The following is a 14,967-nucleotide window of genomic DNA, read 5'->3' on the forward strand; positions in this document are numbered from 1 at the left end:
GGGAAGGCCCAACGCTCGGTCCGCAGTTCTGGCCTGCCTCATCCTCCGCCTTCACTTCATGCTCTCCACCTCTCTCACAGGATCTCCTGTCACAGTGTAAGTTCCTGTAACACAGAGCCCACGGTGGGGGACGCTGCCGGGGCCTACAGGATGAAAGGGAAGGCCCAACGCTCGGTCCGAAGTTCTGGCCTGCCTCATCCTCCGCCTTCACTTCATGCTCTCCACCTCTCTCACAGGATCTCCTGTCACAGTGTAAGCTCCTGTAACACAGAGCCCACGGTGGGGGACGCTGCCGGGGCCTACAGGATGAAAGGGAAGGCCCAACGCTCGGTCCGCAGTTCTGGCCTGCCTCATCCTCCGCCTTCACTTCATGCTCTCCACCTCTCTCACAGGATCTCCTGTCACAGTGTAAGTTCCTGTAACACAGAGCCCACGGTGGGGGACGCTGCCGGGGCCTACAGGATGAAAGGGAAGGCCCAACGCTCGGTCCGCAGTTCTGGCCTGCCTCATCCTCCGCCTTCACTTCATGCTCTCCACCTCTCTCACAGGATCTCCTGTCACAGTGTAAGCTCCTGTAACACAGAGCCCACGGTGGGGGACGCTGCCGGGGCCTACAGGATGAAAGGGAAGGCCCAACGCTCGGTCCGCAGTTCTGGCCTGCCTCATCCTCCGCCTTCACTTCATGCTCTCCACCTCTCTCACAGGATCTCCTGTCACAGTGTAAGCTCCTGTAACACAGAGCCCACGGTGGGGGACGCTGCCGGGGCCTACAGGATGAAAGGGAAGGCCCAACGCTCGGTCCGCAGTTCTGGCCTGCCTCATCCTCCGCCTTCACTTCATGCTCTCCACCTCTCTCACAGGATCTCCTGTCACAGTGTAAGCTCCTGTAACACAGAGCCCACGGTGGGGGACGCTGCCGGGGCCTACAGGATGAAAGGGAAGGCCCAACGCTCGGTCCGCAGTTCTGGCCTGCCTCATCCTCCGCCTTCACTTCATGCTCTCCACCTCTCTCACAGGATCTCCTGTCACAGTGTAAGCTCCTGTAACACAGAGCCCACGGTGGGGGACGCTGCCGGGGCCTACAGGATGAAAGGGAAGGCCCAACGCTCGGTCCGCAGTTCTGGCCTGCCTCATCCTCCGCCTTCACTTCATGCTCTCCACCTCTCTCACAGGATCTCCTGTCACAGTGTAAGCTCCTGTAACACAGAGCCCACGGTGGGGGACGCTGCCGGGGCCTACAGGATGAAAGGGAAGGCCCAACGCTCGGTCCGCAGTTCTGGCCTGCCTCATCCTCCGCCTTCACTTCATGCTCTCCACCTCTCTCACAGGATCTCCTGTCACAGTGTAAGCTCCGTCCTTTCACCTTTTGAAGTGTCAGTAATAATTTCGATTCTCCCTCTGGCATGAGCCAGGAGGGGACCCAGTCACCGGCTTCCGAGATTCGGCCATGCTGGAACCCAGGCAGCTGCACAGGAAGACAATTCGGCCACCCTCTTGGTAAGCGCCTCCCTCGCACGAGCCAGGAGGCCAGTTAGGGGTTCCTGTGAGCCGACGGTGCACAGGCTGGTAGTCAAGCATCCCACCCCCCGCCACCTCACCCCGTTAGCACCTGGGGACAGAGGACTGAGCATCTCTCGGGAGGATGACCGTATGCAATATAGCAGATATGGGGGAGTCCCTTCCATCTTCTGTTTGAAGGCAAAGATTGTTTTCACAGTTTTGTTTCATTACAATTAATTGTTTTTACTCTATTCAATATTCTCTTTCGAATGGTTTTTATAATGTTCTGCTTTTGGTTTGATTTCACTATACCTAATTGACTAGACAACTATTGTGAAGATAATGGGATGTACTATGGTACCTATTACCCTTATCCCAGTGTCCTGCTGTGAAGTTCTGAACCAGTTTCACTGCATGGTCTCCACTGGCTTTGTTCTGTCTTGTTCTGTTGTATTTTTACTACCTTCAAAAAAAAAAAGAAAAGAAAAAAATAATTTCAATTTTAATAATCTTTATCTGTCCTGCTAGTGTGTGTGATCTGTGTATGTAAGTTTTGCTTAATTTCATAAGACTCTGTAGCCCCAGGAAGCACTGATTCGACCATTATTACAGAATATGGACCCAAACACAATTATTTTTTTTAACATAAGTTAATATAAAGATTCATGCAACTACCTGGTAGTTGCTTTAACTGCTGTTATGCTTTAACTCCTGTTAAACCTAGTAGTTTTGCTGAGCAAGATGAAACATGAATAAACACTTAATGAAATGTAAAATTATTTTAGCAATAGTATGAACATTATAGATTATATTAAATTCTAATGAATTAATTGGTATTTTGAATAACATATAAATGTAAGTTTTAATACGTTCTTCCCTAGGCAGAGTAACAAAAACAATTCTTTCATATATTCTAAAAATTCTCATTTTTAATCTAGAATAAATTTCATGGTCGTGTACCTTGCCCTCCCTGCTGAACCACCAACAGCAAGCATCTGCCATTCAGACAGACATTCACAAGGTCCAACAGGCCACATTAGACATCAGGTGAGCTTTGCAGAATGCAGGACACAGACAAGGAGCCACAATTTCTCTGCAGAACAGCCTTAGGCAGAGACATAAAAAGGTCTGTAGCTTTTTAAAGAAAATTAATAATATGGAACTAAAGAAAGTACGCCATTCTCAAGAGCCTCAAAAGAAGTAAAATGACTGTTAGAATTAATTTAACCAAGAACGTGGATGGTCTCTACAATGAAAATTATAGGGATTTTTTTTATATGTAAAGAATACAAGAATCAATACCTTTAAAATGCCCCTGCTAAGCAAAGTAATCTACAGCTCATTAAAATCTCCATCAAGATTCCAATGAAATTCTTCACAGAAATAGAAAAAAACCTCAAAATCTGGATGATACTACAAAAGATATCTATGGCTAAAGTAATCCTGAACAAAAAGAACAAAGCTGTTGGCATGTCAATGCCTGCTTTCAAATCCTACTACAAAACATTTGTAACCACAACAGTATGATATTCAGGTAAGTGAAACATATAAACCAATGGGAGAGAACAGAGAGTCAAGAAATAAACCCAGGTATTTATAGCTAATTGATTTTTTGAAAAAGGCTGCAGGAATATATGGTGCAAAAGGAAATCTCCTCAATAAATGTTGCTGGAAAAACTGGATATTCATATGGTATTAAAAGAAAACTAGACTACTATCTCTTATCATATACAAAAATCAACTCAAAATGGGTCAAAGACTTAACATCTGAGAACTGAAACTATGATGTGTTACACGTAAGCAGAGAGAAAGCACTTCAGGAAACTGGTCTCGGCAGTTATGTTTCAATAAGACTCCAATAGTTCAGGCAAAAAAGAAAAAACTGACAAATTCAATCACGTTAAACTAAACAGCTTCTCTAGAGCAAATCATCCACAGAGTTAAGAGGAAACCTACAGAAAGGGAGAGAATATGTGCACATTACTCATCTTACAAGAATCAACTTCCAGAATATATTAAGGAACTCACAGAACTCAACAGCAAAATCACCATCATCATCATCCAATTAAAATTGGTAATTAGCTAAACAGACATTTCTCCAAACAGGATGTTTAGGTGCCATCATGAGTGCAGCTGTAGGGAGCCATCTCACGGAAAGGCAGGGGTCTTCACTATGAGAAGTCATGTACAGAACTTTAGCAAGAGCATGTGACAAATTCCAGCTTGATCAGGGCCGCCAGTCAGTCGTAAGGTATTGCTGAGAGAAGCTGTATTTTAGAACAAGCTGTCAATCACAGGTCACACACAATAAATGTCACTGGAGCTGTGCAACTGCATCACTTTCAATTCCAGATGTTTAAGAAATGTCATCACAGAAATAACATTTGGTTTTATGATTATCTTGAGACCGAGATTCAGTTTCTCCATGGAAATCACCTGTGCAAAAAAGTATCAATTAAGATCCAAAATCAAGGTCCAGGGATTTAGCTAAGCAGCACAAGCACCTGCTTGGCAAGAGCAAGGTTGTGAGTTTGATACCTGGTACAAAAAAAAAAAAAAAATCACCATCAAGGTACTGTTTTTTAACCTTGATAAAATTGTGCAAACTCAGTGTGAACCCAGAAACAAACACTACCATCAACTCTGAATACTGTAAGCACTTCTGTGTTGCTATTCATGACATCCTGGGTTTGAACCCAACACTGAAAAAATAAAGCAGCTACATTACAGGGTACTATGGCTATTTGGTCCTCTTTGTCTGTGGTTGACGGAGCTGCAGCGCACTCTGGCTGCCCAGCATCACATGAGAACAAACTGATGCGCGTTGCTATCCCAAGAACAGATCAAACCTTAAAACATTACTTCTACTACATCTATGCTGCTTTTGCACCACTCTAGTATCAAAAAACCTTAAGGGGAATCACTGTAAGCAAGGACCGTGTGAAGAGGGATTAGTGCTCTCCGTGGTTTCAGGCACCCACTGTGGAAGGTGCCCTTCACAGACAAGGGGAGACTACTCAACTGATTTATGTATTCTGACACTGTCATCATACGCTGTTGGGGAAAGGGTTAAGGGTAAGGCGCTGGCTGAGATGCAGGTGTGGGCTGAAATGACCTTGGCCCCGCCTTTCTGCAGGGAAACTGCTGTTTCCCCTGGGAAGGAAGGGTCGTGTACACAAGGCCCTGAGTGCGCTCTGACAGTGTCCCGGGTTCCAGCCAGGCCCGGGACACTCTGCTCTCAGGCCGTGGGCACCAACCCACTTTTGTCTGAACACCGTCCTTAGAAACTAACAAACCGGGTGCAGTGCTGGTGTTTTCCCTGCGAAGGCCCCGTCTCACGCAAGAATGTTCCCCAGAGGATTCCCTTTCACCCTCGGTGCTGTCCCTGGCCTCGTGGTGTGGTGATGTGTTACTGCACTGTGCTCACATCTGCTGTACTTTTAAAATAAAGTTACTTTCCTCTACGCAAAATCATGACGTGGCTCTTCTCTGTTGGCTCAGATCCGAACCTCAACTTTCCGTGGCCATATATATGTGGCTCCTTACTATGATAGATGTTTATGGTAGTAGACTTTTTCTATCTTTTTTGTAAATGAAATATTTTAGCATTACATAGGGACCTTTTAATGCCTAATGTCTGATATTACCACAGCTACACTAACTCTTTAATTAGTGTTTGCTTGGTATACAGACATTCCTCATTTAATGAGCAAGTCCTATTCCTGAGACTAGGTCATTAAATGGATTGGCCACTAAACAAGAAATGGTTGAAGGAAATGCCAACTTGAGGACTTTGATTTTATTTGCATAACATGCAGTACTGAACCTGTCCAATATTAAACTACAGTACTATACTGTACTGTACAGTACAGTCAGCAAGAATTACAGCACAGCACTGCAGAAGCCGCCACCATACAGCCACACTGGTCCTCGCGTTTCTGCATCCTAAGTCTGAATGGAGGCCCTAAGTCTGCGTGACAGGTTGTTAGGTCGAAGCAGTCATGAGGCAGCTAGGAACATCTTGTAATATATTTAACTCTTTAACATATAACAGAAAAATGTCCCCCTTAGGATTCTTAGCCTTTGGCTAAGATCAGCTTACTAAGATTTTTGTTCATTCATCATGAATCTGATTGATAATCCAAATAATGTGAGTGCTGCAGAGCTACCTGATCCTGAAAACTAGCTTATCGTATCATTTGGCAAGACAGACTCCTAAACATTAACTTGAAGGTAACTGAAATTAGTATGTGCAGACTGTTAATAAAATGGGGTGAGGGAAAAGAAGTGGGGCATATTTACGACATCAGCGCAGCTCTCCCTACTCTTATAAGACACGCTGAAAAAGTCAATCAAGTGCAACTCATTTACTTACAAATAGTGACATCATCTAAATGGGAAGCCGTAACACAATTTAAGTCTGAGACACTGCTCAAGTCATGCTTCAGAATCAACTTGGTTACACTTTGCAAAGAACTGAACTGTTCTAGATGACTGACATTTAACCTGAAGGCTCACACAGAAGTCTAAAATGTCTCTAAGTGAATGACATGCGATTTGGTTAACAACACCTAGAAGAAATATAATTAAGTATCAAGATGCCAGGTCATTTGGAAATTGTTTACTGGATCAAATTAATGCCTAATTAAAGTAAGAGTTAAGTAATTTTTTCTGAAGAGCCTCCATTACGCCAGGACTCAGGAGGACAGAGTGAAGATGGGTAACACAGGAGACAAGCCTGGCTTGTAGTCCTTTCTTTGTGGCTACAGAGTTCTATGATCACGGACAACTGCTTCAACTTTCTGGTTCTCAGCTTCTTCCCCTCCAAAAGGAGTGTTGGGAATAATATCCTCACCTGTTTTCCAGTGTAACCAGTTACAAATCTAGAGTCAAGACAGTTCCTAGGGGAGAGCATATCCAAATGGATATCAAGTAGCTGTAATAGTAAACTGCTTTACAAAATATTAACAACAGCAAATTAGCTGATAAAATTAGCTAATTTTCCCAACACAGTTTCAAAACTTTTGAGGACTGTTTTAAGATATCCTGTAGAAAAAACAAACTTTAAAACATCAAAACTCATCCGAGATAGGCCAAAACTTAAAATTTAGCAAGAAAACACAAAAACTAAAAATGTCAGAGATGTGATGGTGACCTTGACAGAGAGGTGGGCAGAATTCTTCAGGAAAAAATAGCAACACAGTAAATTTTTTTTTTGTATCAGGGATCGAACTCATGACCTCACGCTTGCCAGGCAGGCACTTGTGCCGCTGAGCTAAACCCCAGCCCCAAAGCAAAATCTTTAAAGCAGTGTTTCTGCCAGTGGAAGAAGCAGCTGAACTGGCGAAGTGAGAGGAGCGGGCCTTGCTGTTGGTGCCGAGGGGTGGGACGCACGGGAAGTGAGTGTGAGGAGCCTGACTGCCAAAGACCGCAGCTCCAGCTGACTGTGCGGGAGAAAGGCGGCCAGGCACCCGCAGCTGAAAACGGTTTCCCTTTCTGCCCCGCCCTGGCGGTACCTCCACAGGCAGGGGCGTGCTGACGGTAGACTCTGCCCCGCATGTCACTGCCCTCTGCGTTCCCAAGTGTGGCGCATGGCACCATGCTACTGCTGCCGTGGAAACAGTCCACCTCACTGTATCTAAAGGGGCTTCACACTTGCGTGAAATTCATTTTGTACCTCTGTTAGTAATACAAAATAACACATTTCAAAATGAAGTAAACTTCTACAATAGCACTGAAAAAGTTTTCTTATAGCTGCAAAAAGTCCCACACCTTCAAACCCCTGTTTTGGTCATCTTCAGCAGGGGGAACAGACTTCAGAAAGCATTACGGCGGCGAGGACAACATAGCAGACCCCAGCGAGCTCAGCCCGTGACCCCGGTAACTCACACCCAGCATCCCGAAGCAGAGCACCCGCTCCTTTACCTTTCACGCCAATGTCACTTTCTTAATGAAGGCAAAGCCTCCTGGGAATCCCGTCTTCTGTGCCACTTCAAATCCTTCAATATTAGTTTCTGAATAAGAAGAAAGTAACTGATAAATCACTACACAGAAGTTGACATCTTAATGAGAAAAACCAACCTATATAAAGGGACTTTTCCCCTGGTTTTCCTATTGCAAATAATCTCATCCTTATCTCCCACTTCTTTGCCCTGCTTTGAAAAAACCATCATTTCTTTTGGCCTTCTTGATTAGGGTTATCCTTGGATAGTTGATTTCTGAGCAATTCCTTTGTTCCAAATTACTATGTATTATTTAAGTACTCTTCAGGTAAATTTTAAATATATAAAACCTGCAGAAACTATGCATTGGGAACTATAAAAATAATAATTCTGTTTCAGAGTTTACTTTATAAACAAAACACAGTGTGTTATAACAGTCTCACATTATGGGGTTGGCGTTTTAGCTCAACGGCATGAGTGCCTGCCTGGCAAGCACAAGGTCCTGTGTTTGATCCCTAGTACCCTCCCCCCAAAAAGTCTCACATTAATTTCCTGTATTGTTTATAATTCATAAATTAGCATATGTTAATCTATTTAAAAGTACTCTTAGGCTTTAATGAAGAACATAATATGAATCACCCCAAAAAGCACATTACTGAGTTTATTATATGACTTACACTCATTACTTACATTCATTACTTACACTCATTACTTTTGCTAATGCTGCTGTATAGAATTTTTAATATATAGATAAGAAGCCAATGGAGAAATTTTTCTCTCGTCTCAGAATTGAGGACTTAGAATACTATTTCCCAAACCATGGCAGCCAAAGATGTGATTTAGAAAGTTTACAATGTGGCATATTACAAAATCAATAAGAACACAATTAACAAGTAATTTTAAAACTAAGTCCATTCTTAAAGAAAAGCAAATAAAATTGAAAAGAATTTATCATATTATAACATTTCAAGCCCTAAAAGAAAATAATTGCCAGCCCAGATTACTATCCTTAGAAAGCTATCCTTAAAAACTGAAGAACTAATGAACACCTTCCATAAACTATAAAGTAAATAAATTCATGACTACCAAGCAAGCATTGCAAGAAATATTCAAGGCAATCCTAAATGCAGACCAAAAATACAACCATGAGACACAGGGGAAGAATAAAGCTCACTGGGAAAGACAATAAATGAGTGAACAACAAAAATTAATCAAGCATAAATACAACAAAGTGGTAGGAATTAGTACATACTTTTCAATAATAACTATGTAAATAATCTCAACTCTATAATTAGAAGACACCAAGTGACAGAGTAGATCAAAAAGCAAGACCCAACTATAGGCCTGCAAGATACTCATCATGTACAAAGACACACAGATTGAAAATCAAAGGATGAAAAATTATACTCAGGCCAGGGATGTGGCTCAGTGGCATGAGTGCCTGCCTGGCAACTGCATGGTTTTGAGTTTGATTCCAGATACCAAAAAAACCATGCACTAAGTGGCTGTAAGCAGAAAGCAAGTGTGTTGGGGCTGGGGGTTTAGCTCAGCGGCATAAGCGCCTGCCTTGCAAGCAGGCAGTCGTGAGTTTGATCCCTGGTACCGACAAAAAGGAAAAAGACAAAAAAAAAAAAAAAAAAACGAAATGAATACATTTCTACACACATACAACTAATGTAAACTAGAAGATATAAAAAAAAATCTAAATAGGTCAATAACAAGCAATGAGATTGAAGCAATAATTAAACTTCCATGAAGTGGAAAAGTCTAGATCCAAATGGATTTATGATTGAATTCCGTCAGCTCTTAAGAGAAAAACTGACAGCCATGCTCAGTTTTCCACCTAATAGAAAGGGGAGCAATTCCTCCAAATTTACTCGATGAGGTCAGCATTGCCCTGACATTAAGCTCAGATGAGAGCACAACAGAAAGAAAAACTACAGACCAATATCTTTGGTGAATAAATGAGATATGATAAAAATATAAGGTGAATGCTAAAAGTTTTGTGTGTGTGTCTTTTTTGAGATAGGTCCTCATTACGCAGTTCCGGCTGGCCTTGACCCCACTTTGTAGCCCAGTCTGGTCTGGAACTTGCAATGATCCTCCCACCTCAGCTGGGATCCGGAGTGCTGGGATTATGACTGTTACATATTTAAAATGTAATGCAGTAAAAGACATATTGCCACAAATCCCCTTCACAATACCCCACTTAGCTTTAAACACAGCCTACTGTTCTTAGCACTTTCTGAAGCAGTGCTGGAAGTCTTCCATTTACGGTTGATACATTGTGTCAACTTGAGAAGTTCAGAAGTTTAACTAAGAGATTCAGCAGGAAGCCAGGATCCTTGCTTTGTAAATATCCTCATCCTGTGCAAGAGGAGGGCAAGGAGGTTTTGTGAGTGCTACCTCTGCCCTCTGCCCTCTGCCCTCTGCCCTCTGCCCTCGGAGGTGCAGGGGTCCCCCACACACACAATATAAGGGAAGAGAAGAGGCTTGTTCTGCCCCACCCCTTTTTCTCTGGCTGCTTTCGCTGGCTGCTGCCTTTAAGTATCGCCACAGTGCCACGCCACCCTACCTTGGAGCCAGCTGATTATGGTCTGAAACCTCCACAAACAGTGAGCTAATTAAAACTTTCCTTCCTTCATTTTGGGTGTCAGGTATTTTGTCCCAGCAATGAGAGAAAACCACCCAAGACATCCTCCTTCATGTCTGTATGAGGCATGACCAAAACACAGTGAACACTGCTGCTCAGTGCCACCCAAAGGAAAAGCAAGCTCCTAAAGCACAGTGTGTCCTCACGCACTTTACTCAGCAGATCTTGTACTGTGCAATTTCTGGCTCTTCACCTAAATGAAAATGGACATAAAAGTGCAGAAGGGTAAACTTTTTAATTCACTCAGGACATTGAGGCAGTGACAATAGTGTAACTACAGACACTCACAAAAAAGGATTTGTAAAGCTACTTCAGAAAAGTAGCAAGAATGGCAGGATAAGTGTGTTCAAAGATGGGGAATAATCTGAAGGGCACGAATGTCAGTGTCTTTTACTATGGTACATGTTGTAACATGTGTTGTGGATCTTATCTCTTAGATGCAGCAATCCTCAGTAAGATGGTTGCAAGCAAAATCAACATCACATTAAGATTTAAACCACCTATTCGGGACCCCTTCTGTCTCACTCAGACAGCTTTATTTATCTCAAAAAATACTTCCTACTCTAGAAAACAAGAGCAAAAAAATCAATTCTATGTACAATAGTTTCAATAAATTAAGTACCTAAGGATCAACCTAATGAAGGAATTGAAAGGCCTCCACAATGAAAATTATAAAATCCCGAGGATGTTTTAGAAAACATTAGAAAATGGAAAGGTATATCTTGTTCTGGGATCAGCAGAGTTAATTGTGCTTAAATAGCCATATTACAAAAGCAATGTCTAGATTAAGTGCAATCACTATTTAAATACCAACATTTTTCATAAAACTACAAAAAGCAATTCTGAATTTCATTTGAATTCAAAAAATACCCACAACAGCCAAAGCAATCTTGCGCAAAAAGAGCAGTGATGGAGGTCTCACCACCCCACACTTCGCCCTGTAGTGTAAACCACAGTAACAAAAGCCGCAAGGTACCGGCATACAACAGTACTGTGTACCAGTGGATTAGGAGACATGGAAACAAATCCAGGCACCAACTTTTCAAAGGGATCCAAATGCACTGGGAAAACTGGACATCTAGCGCAGAAAAGTGAAACTAAATGCCTGACTCGCACTCTGCACCAAATCACATCGAAGTAGCCCAGACCTAGCTATAAAACCAGAAACACTGAGACGGCTGCAAAGCACAGGGCACACTGCTGCATCAAGAAGCCACAGGCAAGGACTTCCTGCGGAGGACTCCAAGACCACAGGATATCACGAATCAATACATGGAAACACATCCTCTTCAAAGTCTGCACAGCAAAGGAAACAACAGCCTGAAGACACGATCTACTGAATGAGGGAAAACCTTTGCTAGCTATTCTGATAGAGGATTCATATCTAGGGTAAACTTTAAAACTCAAAAAATTAACCCCAGAGAAACAATGAACTCAACTTTTAAAAATGGGCAAATGAACTGAATAGACACTTCCCCAAAAAAGCTTAAGCTTTCAGAAAGTATAAGACAAAATGTTCAACATCTCCAGCCACCAGAAAAATGCAAACTACAACTACACAGAAATTCTACTTTATCCCAGTCAAAATTGCTACCATCAAGCATTTAAGCAGACAGACAAATGCTGGCAAGGATGTTAGGAAAAGGGACCTTTTGACATTGTTTTGGGGAACATAAATTAGTGCAACCACTATGGAAATCAGTATGCAGTTTCCTTAAAAACTAAAACTGGAAATTCTACTTCACCGAGCTATACTTCTCCTAAATATATCCCCAAAAGAATTAAAGACTCATACTCTGATGATATATGCATATCAACATTCACAGCAACAGTTTACAATAGCTATGCTGCAGAAACAGCCTAGACGCCTAGGAATACATAAACGAATAAAGAAAAATTTGTTACATACACAATACAATATCATCCAGCCATAAAGAATGAAATAATGCCAATTGCAGGAAAATGAATAGAATTAGAAACTATTCTGTTAAGTGAAATTAGCCAGACTCAGAAAACTAATTATTGCTGGGTATTTAGCTCAGTGGCGTAAGTGCCTGCCTGGCAAGCGAGAGGTCATGAGTTCAATCCCCAGTACCGCATTAAAAAATAAAAATTAAAAATTAAAAAAATTTTTAAAAATTTAAAAAAAGAAAAATAATTATTTCTCTTATATGAGAAACCTAAAGCATATATAAGTCGATAAGCAAATAATTAATGAAAGACAGATGACAGAAAACCAAGAGACAGACCTATGACGGCAGGGAAAGAGATCATTAGGAGGGAAAAAGGAGAGGGAGGTAACAGGACAGTCCGCATCCCACAGTAACCAGCTAGATACTGCAAAAGAAGGAAGAACGTCATTCACAATAGCAAACAACATATGGAAACTAGACATAAAGTGAATTAAAAATACATCTTTGTACATTTCACTGCACAATGAAAGCTGTAAAATTTTAGTTACAAGCATAACGGGATAAAGAACCTTCTTTAAAAGGCAGTGTCAAGATCATGATCGTGGCAGTATCTCCCTAGTTTGTCCACAAATTTAACACAAATACCAACTAAGTAGGAGTTCAATGTGTGCATGCATTGCACACATTGTGTTTGTCTATTCGTGTGTAGACAAGCTTCAGAACGTGGTTCTAAAAACAGCAAAGACAATTTTGGAAGAAAGAAGAGATAGGCGACATTTTACATACCAACTGTGAGTACTTATTACAAACCAAGGTAAGCAAGCTGTGAGTTGTGTACAGATGAACAAACAGATAACTAAACTGAATCGGATACAAGAACAAACCAAGTCCATGCAGCACTTGCCGCATGATGGGGTGCCAGTGCAAAGCAGCCGGAAAATTACCAGACTAACTAGGGTTCAGACAACTGGCTTCTCTATCAGAAAACAGAAACTTTACCTTTGTGTCACAGCATAGCAAGACAACATAAATACCAAATATTAAGAATATAATTATTATCTAAGGGTAAGAATGAATTCTGAGTTAAGAAAACACAAAAAAATTGATGAATGTGAATATTCAATTAAAATATACTATCCACAAGTTTTTTAAATCAGGGAGAGAAGTCATAGAACAGACAATTAGCTAAAGAATTCCTAAAATTCAATAAGACAAACAAGCAAACGGAAAAAATGATAGAGCATATTAAACTCATTGACATTCTTGGTTATAAGTAGACTGCTGATTTGAGAATAAAGACAATTTATGGCACGAGCAGCTCCCTCGACCATCAAAAACGGCTAAGAAGTCAGATGTGGGTCCTCTGGATACTGCAGAATACACATCAACATCCCGGCCCTCAGCATTGATAGTCACTGCGTCTGAACTTCACACCACGGCTCAGAAAATGGGAAATCACACACCTCGCTCAAATGCCAGGAGGCAAGTTGAAGGAAAATTGTAAGCAACTGAGTAAGTATGTAGTTGGAAACGAGACTGACCCTGGGTTCCTAAAGCTTCTTGGAGCAGAACTAGTTTCAGGTCTAATAAGCCTACAGTGTTTTAAAGCTATGTGTATTTCACTTTTGCTATTCATAATCGTATCTATTCCCGACCAAAGCATGTATCCACTTCTAATGGGCTTGCAAAGTGGCCTGATAGAGTCCAGGGATCACTTAACTTCCCGCTTCCTCCGAAAAGCATTTCCAGCCTGTGCTATGGCCTACACTTTCAACCCCTCCATCCTGGCCTCCTCACTCACAGCCTTCACAGATACACAGAGCGATCAGGTGGACCTCCCTGCCCACGGTCACCGAGAGACCACCAGCACCTCTGCACACCACCCCCTTCCCGCTGCGGTCCGCGGGGCCAGGCTCCTGCGCAGTCAGCTCTCCCTCTGGGTAGCTCTTCCCTTCCTTCCCCGGTTCCCTAGGCAGCTTGCCCTCCCGCAGATGTCACCAAAGCTTCGGCCAGTGTCCCTCCACGGCTAGGCCGCCCCAGGCACCGCCCGTTCTCACCGCACTTCTGGAAGCGTGCACTCAAGCGCCTGCTGTCTTCCCTTCACCCTGCTCCAAAACAGAGTCACACAACACTAGAGCGTCCTTGTTAAGGCTACCGCCAGGTACCTGCTCTTCAGTTTTGACGACTAGCTTTCATTTTTTTTCTGCTCTGACCGCCGGCAGCACATCATACTGCTGACATCCCCTTCCCACTGAGAGTCCGCACCTTGCGTCCTGCGGGGCGCCACTCCTGATTTCTTACCACCCCCACAGCTCATTTTCCACCAGCTCCGCCCGTCGCCTTCACTTTACTGCTGCCCTTCTAAGGACTCTTCTCACCTCACGAGTCCCAGTACCTCCCCGGAAGGTCTCATCCATAACCCAGTCTCCAACTAACACACACACACACACACAAATCACAGCCATGTCAACGGCCCCCACCGAGAAAACGGCTTACTGCCTGCTCCACTTGACTGTTTCACAGCTCAACCTTACTAACCCCACGCCTGAACTAATGATTTCCTCCTGTCCTCTACATCACGTCCATCATCAATAACCTTCCCTACCGTCTTCTCTCTGCATAAAGTAACGGCACCACAAGCACCCAGTTAAGTACGGCACCACAGGCAGCGAGCCACACAATGTGAGAATTAGAAATCACCCTCCACGCACCTCTCACTTATCTCTGATGTGCAGCCCATGACCACGCTGTGTGGACCTTCTCAGTTTCCCTCTTGAAGCCTCTGTTATTAGTTATCACCTGTCCTTTAACGACTGCCAGGGTTTCCTAGTCGCCTTTCTATTTAGACTCTTCCTATTCATTGATAGTCTCAACAGGAGGCCAGAGAAATAACAGACGCTATAAACAGAAAAGAATCCCAGGTACTAGATTTATTAAAGATAGGAGCTGACTATACAAA

General features: G+C 42.8%; 1 long non-coding RNA gene across 1 annotated transcript in view; it reads right to left on the minus strand.

The window, feature by feature from the left end:
- Positions 1–3,479: 3,479 nt before the first annotated feature.
- The window catches only part of LOC134472420 (uncharacterized), a 30,306-nt gene continuing 18,818 nt past the window's right edge, over positions 3,480–14,967 (minus strand). The window contains exons 2-3 of the long non-coding RNA XR_010042227.1: positions 7,426–7,514; positions 3,480–3,936 (exon numbers count right to left, since the gene is read on the minus strand). This is a non-coding gene — a long non-coding RNA (uncharacterized LOC134472420). The remainder of the gene's footprint in view (positions 3,937–7,425; positions 7,515–14,967) is intronic.

This window comes from Cavia porcellus, unplaced genomic scaffold, assembly GCF_034190915.1.
Source record: "Cavia porcellus strain 051 isolate PalLab524CR breed Dunkin Hartley unplaced genomic scaffold, mCavPor4.1 scaffold_23, whole genome shotgun sequence".
Lineage (NCBI taxonomy): Eukaryota > Metazoa > Chordata > Mammalia > Rodentia > Caviidae > Cavia > Cavia porcellus.